Raw genomic sequence first — 7,500 nt, forward strand, 5'->3', positions numbered from 1 at the left:
GTGGTTAGGACAGGCGAGGAACAAAAGCACTATGTAAGCGAGGGAACGAAAAAGAAAACGAAAACAATGAGGGAACATTGCACTTCTTAGAGTAGCGTTTTAATATGGTAATGGAGAATTAGAGCAAGTCACGACTGAGCAATGGGCGGCACGCACGTAGAGCAACATCAGGAAGCATTGCAAGGAGGAAGAGCGTTGCGGGATTAACTCAACATTATATCACCAGTTGTTGAACTCAAGGGCGAGACTACTTACTAAAAAAGACCTTGCTGGAGAAAAAAAGAATGAATGAAAAGAATATATATATATATATATATATATATATATATATATATATATATATATATATATATATATATATATATATATATATATATATATATATATATATATATATATATATATATATATATATATATATATATATATATATATATATATATATATATAATTAGTTCAGAATATGAACGTGATATAGATTTCAAATAATTACCAGAAAACTGTCAGTGAATAAGGGTGATTCACTGAGTGAATGTGTGAGTCTCACTGACTGACTGACTCACTCACTCACTGCCCAGCAACAGTCGGCCGATGCCTGACTCACAAATAATTATGGTTCGTGTATTAGCAAGAAATTAAAATCCTCTCCCTCCTAAAAAATAATAAAAAAAAAGGGAAAAATACGGTGTACCTAATTAAGTTTCCAATCAACGAATGCACCTGCAGCCTCAACAGGTGTGCGGCGCCGCCCACCCGCCGCTTTCCCCCACCCACTCCGGCACAGCACCCCCCGCCCCCTTGTCACCCTCGCCCCTCTCTTATGCACCTCTCTCACTGCCGCCACCCGCTTCATAAAACCTGTGCCCACCACCCCCATCCTCCTCTCCTGCTGTGCCCCCTGAGTACCACCACCCCCGACTGCCGACCCTCCACTGTCCCTTGCTCCCTGCCACCCACTGCAGGTCACCATCACAAGCCCACGAATGTGATTACAGTTACTGCGATCGATTGCTAAATATTACGTCAACCTGAGAGAGAGAGAGAGAGAGAGAGAGAGAGAGAGAGAGAGAGAGAGAGAGAGAGAGAGAGAGAGAGAGAGAGAGAGAGAGAGAGAGATACTGGGAGATAGACAAAGAGAGAAGACTGATATATTTTCATTGAACAGCTTAACTTCGTCGTATATTATTGAGCTCGAATGATTCCTTGGTGTTAATTCCTTCACGTTGCCAGCATGCATGAGTGGATGAGGCAATTTAATCAACACAAGAAAAGTTGCTTCTATAGAATACAAAATACGAGTACAGCAAGGTGAAAACTCATATTTTGTTGCAATATGTCCGCTGCCGAATAATTTTCTAATTACATAGATTAAAAAAATACCCCAATACTCGTGTACGTGTGAGGAAAAAATGGTTAAAAGTAATTTATTTGTGGAAGGAAACCAACACCAACACGCCCCTGCAGGAGCTGCCGCCCACTGCTGATTGTGCGAAGGCTGGTGAGGGAGTGATGGTGATGATAGTAGTAGTAGTAGTAGTAGTAGTAGTAGTAGTAGTAGTAGTAGTAGTAGTAGTAGTAGTAATAATAATAATAATAATAATAATAATAACAATAATAATAATAATAATAATAATAATAATAATAATAATATGTATTGTTATTATATTATTATTATTATTATTATTAGAGAGAGAGAGAGAGAGAGAGAGAGAGAGAGAGAGAGAGAGAGAGAGAGAGAGAGAGAGAGAGAGAGAGAGAGAGAGAGAGAGAGAGAGAGAGAGAGAGGAAGAAATACTGAAGTCACATGGTATATTAACCCTGGTGGATAATATTTTCAAGCAGTGCTACCTCAACGAGATGCACGTGAGCCATTCAGTCACTAATTGTATGGGACGTGCTTGGTATATTAAAAAAAAAAAAAAGGAAAAACGAGCATAATCTAGGCTTCATAGCACCAAATTATTCAGCACGTTGATAATCCATTCATTCGTGTGCCCATCTGCCGTTCAATGATTACTTTTTGCCGGTGTAGTGCTGCAGACGCTCATCCTGTCGCGTAATCAAGTCACAAACTCCTGCGGGAACTGGCTGACTTGTGAAGCTGTAAACATACGTATTAACGGCTCCGAACTACTCTGATTCTGTTTGGGCGATTTTTTGAACGCATGAAGGAGGCCGATGGAGGATGGAAAATAGGTGAGGAAGAAGAAGAAGAAGAAGAAGAAGAAGAAGAAGAAGAAGAAGAAGAAGAAGAAGAAGAAGAAGAAGTAGTGCAAGAAGTTCTACTATGTTATTAGTCGTAAAAGTTTAGAAAATAAATAACTAAGTAAGGAAAAAAGATTATTAAAAGGAAGACTAGTTTAGTTCTAAAGGTTTGTCCCAACATTCCTCTCTTCACACGATTCAAGTCATAGGAAAGGAGAAAACAGAAGGAGAGAGAGAGAGAGAGAGAGAGAGAGAGAGAGAGAGAGAGAGAGAGAGAGAGAGAGAGAGAGAGAGAGAGAGAGAGAGAGAGAGAGAGAGAGAGAGAGAGAGAGAGAGAGAGAGAGAGAGAGAGAGAGAGAGAGAGAGAGAGAGAGAGAGAGAGAGAGAGAGAGAGAGAGAGAGAGTACTGGTTAACTCTTGCGATGCTGAGATGGGTGGAATGGGGTTAAGACAATGGGGTCAATCCAAATCAAACCACAACACCACACTACACCACCACACCACAGCACACCACACCATCACACCACACAAAACTCCACCATCCCCACACTACACCACACACTCCACATTTTACTACCACACATCTTTATAGATCCAAGCTCCCTTCCTGGCGGCTGTGTGTCCCTTACCCATCCGTGAGCCTTTCCTCTCCCTCAATGGGGCCCTAATTCGCCTTACCTGGACGAGGGCGCCTTTGTTCAGGGAGGGCGGAAAGGAAGAATCTGAGGGAGGGGGGAATTATGCGATGAGGATGGTTACTCTCCCTCTCTCTCCCTCTCTCGTTAGCTAGGCATTGTTGTCCTCGCTCTTCCCCTCTCCCGCCCGCCACTTTATTTTCCTATATATCTACCCGTTTGTCTACCTGCGCCTCTGCTTGTTGACCGGTTTCCCTGCTGGTCGTGTTTTGTGTTTATTTCAGTGGTGTAGTTCAGTTCAGTTTATTGTTTTCTGTTCTTCGTTTCTTCGGTGTCTACGTTGCTGCATGCATTGTCTGTCTTTTCATCTGTCTGTTCGTTACTGTGTCTGTCTCTGCCTGTGTCTGTCTTAGTGATTTTTTTTCTCTGGCTGTCTGTTAATTTCTCTCTCTGTATACGCACATACACACACACACAGATTTTTGGTGTCCAGTCTGCCACTATTTGCTATACGTAATACAGTTTACAGGTACTTCATCTCCTCTTCCATCACATCCTTTCCACTTTCTGTAGCTTTCTCGCTTTAACCCGTTACGTCTCTCTCTCTCTCTCTCTCTCTCTCTCTCTCTCTCTCTCTCTCTCTCTCTCTCTCTCTCTCTCTCTCTCTCTCTCTCTCTCTCTCTCTCTCTCTCTCTCTCTCTCCGGGATCATACATAATCACACCTGGCCAAGAAATGAAGCACTCGCCCACCAAACAATTAGCGGAGGCGTGTCAGAGGTGAGTGTGCCGCCAATGAGTTCACGAGTTTGATATTCTGCAGCTGGTCTTCGTAACTTGGACGCAAGGATGGTAGGTAGTAACTCTGCCGCCCGCCACGTGAGGGCACCACCGCCTTCATTGGTCATTCAACAGAGGCAGAACAACTATTAGCTTCCTCGTTAACTGTTGTAGCGGCCGAGAAACTACATAATTGGGTAATTACTGACATCTAATTGCTATTCGGACGTCATCTGCGAGTCCTCTCCTCTCTCTCCTCTTCCCTCGCCTCCCTTCACCTCTTCCTTCTCATCTTCTTCCCCCTCTTTTTCCTCTTTCTCCTCATTCTTGTATCGACTTTCCTCTCTCTTCTCCATATTCCTTCCCAGAGAGCGGTGAAGAGGAAGATATTGAAGAGAAAGGAGGAGGAGGAGGAGGAGGAGGAGGAGGAGGAGGAGGAGGAGGAGGAGGAGGAGGAGGTGGTGGTGGTGGTGGTGGTGGTGGTGGTGGTGGTGGTGTGGTTGTTGTTACGGTGGTGGTGGATGCTGGTAGTGTATGAAATTAAGAAAGGAGGAGGAGGAGGAGGAAGAGGAGGTGGAGGCAGCGTGGCGGTCATTAACTCTTGGGTCAGGTCATGCACATAAAAAATTTAAGCTCTTTCTCTCTCTCTCTCTCTCTCTCTCTCTGTTTAAATGCACACTGTAACTTTTATTTCCTTGTGCTTCAATACTTTTATCTAGATGTTTAAAAAGATGCCTTACTTTTCGTTTAAGATTATTATATTCTTACTGATATATTTGATATTATAAATTTTGCAGGTAATATTTGTCTTGTTCATCGTTAGTCTTCTTAAATCTTATTTTTGAATCTGGTTTCCATATTCCTTTGGCTTCTCTTTCGTGCATTTATGGTGAAGTGTATGTATTATCTGTCTGTCTGTCTGTCTGTACTCGCATTTATATTTTCTTTGTTATTTTTTTTATGCGTGTGTATAAGAGAGAGAGAGAGAGAGAGAGAGAGAGAGAGAGAGAGAGAGAGAGAGAGAGAGAGAGAGAGAGAGAGAGAGAGAGAGAGAGAGAGAGAGAGAGAGAGAGAGAGAGAGAGAGAGAGAGAGAGAGAGAGAGAGAGAGAATTTTTGCCTTTCTTCGAATCTTCTGTCTGTCGGTCACCTTTGCCGTCATCTCTCCGTTTGTTTGTCTCTCTGCCAGTCTGTATATGTATGGATGCATGCTTGTATGTATGTATGTATATATGTATGTATGTATGTATGTATATAAGAATGTATGACTGGCTGGCCGGCTGGATGGATGGCTGAATGTCTCTCTCTCTCTCTCTCTCTCTCTCTCTCTCTCTCTCTCTCTCTCTCTCTCTCTCTCTCTCTCTCTCTCTCTCTCTCTCTCTCTCTCTCTCTCTCTCTCTCTCTCTCTCCCCTCAGTACTCTACAGCTGGGTACATAAAAACCGCATCTCGCTTAATTGTTAGTCTCCGAGAAATTGTTATAATTTGAGAGAATTTTGGCAGCAAAGTCTCCAGGCCTCTTGAAGCGTTTTTTTTTTTTTATCTCCCACTGTTTCTCCTATTCTCCTTCCGCTCTTCTCGCTCTCATCCTCCTTTCCCTCCTCTCTCCTCCCTTTCTTATTCCTCTTATTCCCCTCTTCTCTCTTTCTTTCTTCCTCATTCTCCTTCCCCTGTTCTTTCTCTCATTCTGCATTGTCTCTGTAAGTGAATGGACTGAATAGACAACTAGCTGATAAATAACGTGGGTGGGAACTGTCGATGTTACGGAACGCGAAGGAAATTCAAAAGAAAACGGACAAAAGAAAACGGAACACGCTACAAGAATGCGTTAGTCGAGGCGCTGGAAAGGTGTCAACCCGCGGAGAGAAGAGAACCAGCCAATCCGCATTCAGTGTTAGATGTCCCCGTCCGTTCGTTTTCTTATTCGTAAGGCTTGTCCCGTTTTCTCTCAGGGGTTGGCTGGAATGACGTTGGAAGCTTGCGTTCGTATGTGTGTGTGTGTGTGTGTGTGTGTGTGTGTGTGTGTGTGTGTGTGATGGGGAGAGGAGAAGATCGGGGAGGATAAAAGAGGACCGAGGTTCGACGTGGTGCCTTTTAATGAGACCTGGGGCGAGTAGGAGATGAGACCCGGGACTGGCGTGCTGGGGAAGGAAGGGGCGAGGGGGCGAGGAGAGGGAGGGAGTGTCGTGCTCAGAATCTGCCGTCAAAGGTGCGAGTTCTTTGGTTCCCGAGTCCTAGATCCCTCCTCTTCCCTCACCCTGTCAGGTCACGCCCTTTGATCTGTGTGTGTGTGTGTGTGTGTGTGTGTGTGTGTGTGTGTGTGTGTGTGTGTGTGTGTGTGTGTGTGTGTGTGTGTGTGTGTGTGTGTGTGTGTGTGTGTGGATAGATGTGGTGTGTAAGTAGATAGATAGATGCAGTCTGGTGGTTAGCTATCTAGATTTACATACATATGCATCAAGGCCGCTGACACGCCGTCTTTAGTTCACCTCTGGCATGATTCGTGGATGCATTTCAACCGCGCGAGTCATTATTGGCTGTCTGTCACCGCGCCTGCCTGACTCTAGAGGCTCTGTCATGGGTGAGACGTGTCACTCATTATTTGTGTAGTCCTCAGTGCATTGATGAGGTGCAAAAGTGATAGCTTGAAATAGAAATGATAATGTTTAGTGATTTAGACTCGGAATGATATAGAAGAATGATGGCTGAAAATAAAAAAAGATAATGTTCTGTTGTTTACGCTTAGAATGACATAAAAGAGATAGTGTTTAAGAGCTATGGTTTAGTTTTATTAATATAATAGAATGTATGATATATGTGCGTGTGTGTTTGTGTGTGTGTGTGTGTGTGTGTGTGTGTGTGTGTGTGTGTGTCTAGGTAGGAAGGTAGTAAGTACTTATGTCCTTAACGATAGAGAGAGAAAAGGGTAATTGATAGAAATGAGCCTCGGAAAACAACCTGTTTAGCTCATCCCAAGCCATTCACTTCTAATTCACTTCCATATCTTCATTAACTTTCCCTTCTCTGCCCATTTCCTTCCTTCCCTCATCCTTGCCCAACAAACTAACCTTCTCCCCTTTCTCTTTCCTTCCTTCTCCCTCCCCTCACTCTCCCTCTTCCTTTTCACCTTACTCTTTCCTTTCCCCTTCCTTTTCCCTCACCTTATTCTATCCCTTCCCTTCATTTTCCCTTACCTCACTCTTCCCCTTCCCCGTTCCCTTTATTCTTATCCACTTTTCACTATCCCCTTCCCTTCATTTCCTTTCACTTCACCCTTCCTCTTTCCTCTCCCTTCCTTCTCCCCTCACTTCACTCTACTGTTACCCCTTTTCCTTCCTCTTCACCTTACTCTTCCCTTCCTCTTCCTATCACTCTTACCTCTACCCGAAGCAACTTTTCCTCAGCACTCGCCTCAACAACACTACTGCTAAACATTTCCTCCGCTTAGAGAGAGAGAGAGGAAAAAAAAAATACAAATGAAAGTAGTTAAGGAGGAAAAAGAAACATGATGACGGTTTCCAAAGTTTCCTGCCAAAATATTTCACGTTGTAGGTCATACCGATTAACTTTAATTAGAGTTGGGGGATGGTTAAAAAAAAAAAAAGAAGAGGAAGAGGAGGAGGAGGAGAAGGAGGAGGAGCAGGAGGAGCTGGTTCGCTAAATGGTACTGTGGCGGCCTCGCAGTTTGTGTGTTGTTAGTGCCGAGCGAGGCGGGAAGACGAGGCGGGTTGAATGTGCCTTTAATGAGGACTTAATCTTACGTGTTGCTCTGTGTTGTGTGGAATAGCTGCCTCTTTTATGTGTGTGTGTGTGTCCGCATGTGTGTCCGTGTATGTGTGTGTTTTTTGTTTATTTTAGTTCAGTGTAAATGTTTCGCGTAAATCTGTA

The 7,500-nt window shown here is 43.7% G+C and overlaps 1 protein-coding gene across 2 annotated transcripts in view; it reads left to right on the forward strand.

Moving 5' to 3' along the window:
- Positions 1–7,500, forward strand: part of LOC135104317 (uncharacterized) — a 122,640-nt gene that overhangs the window by 66,954 nt on the left and 48,186 nt on the right. The gene's annotated exons all lie outside the window — the stretch shown is intronic.

The sequence above is a fragment of the Scylla paramamosain genome, chromosome 10 (genome assembly GCF_035594125.1).
Source record: "Scylla paramamosain isolate STU-SP2022 chromosome 10, ASM3559412v1, whole genome shotgun sequence".
Taxonomy (NCBI): domain Eukaryota; kingdom Metazoa; phylum Arthropoda; class Malacostraca; order Decapoda; family Portunidae; genus Scylla; species Scylla paramamosain.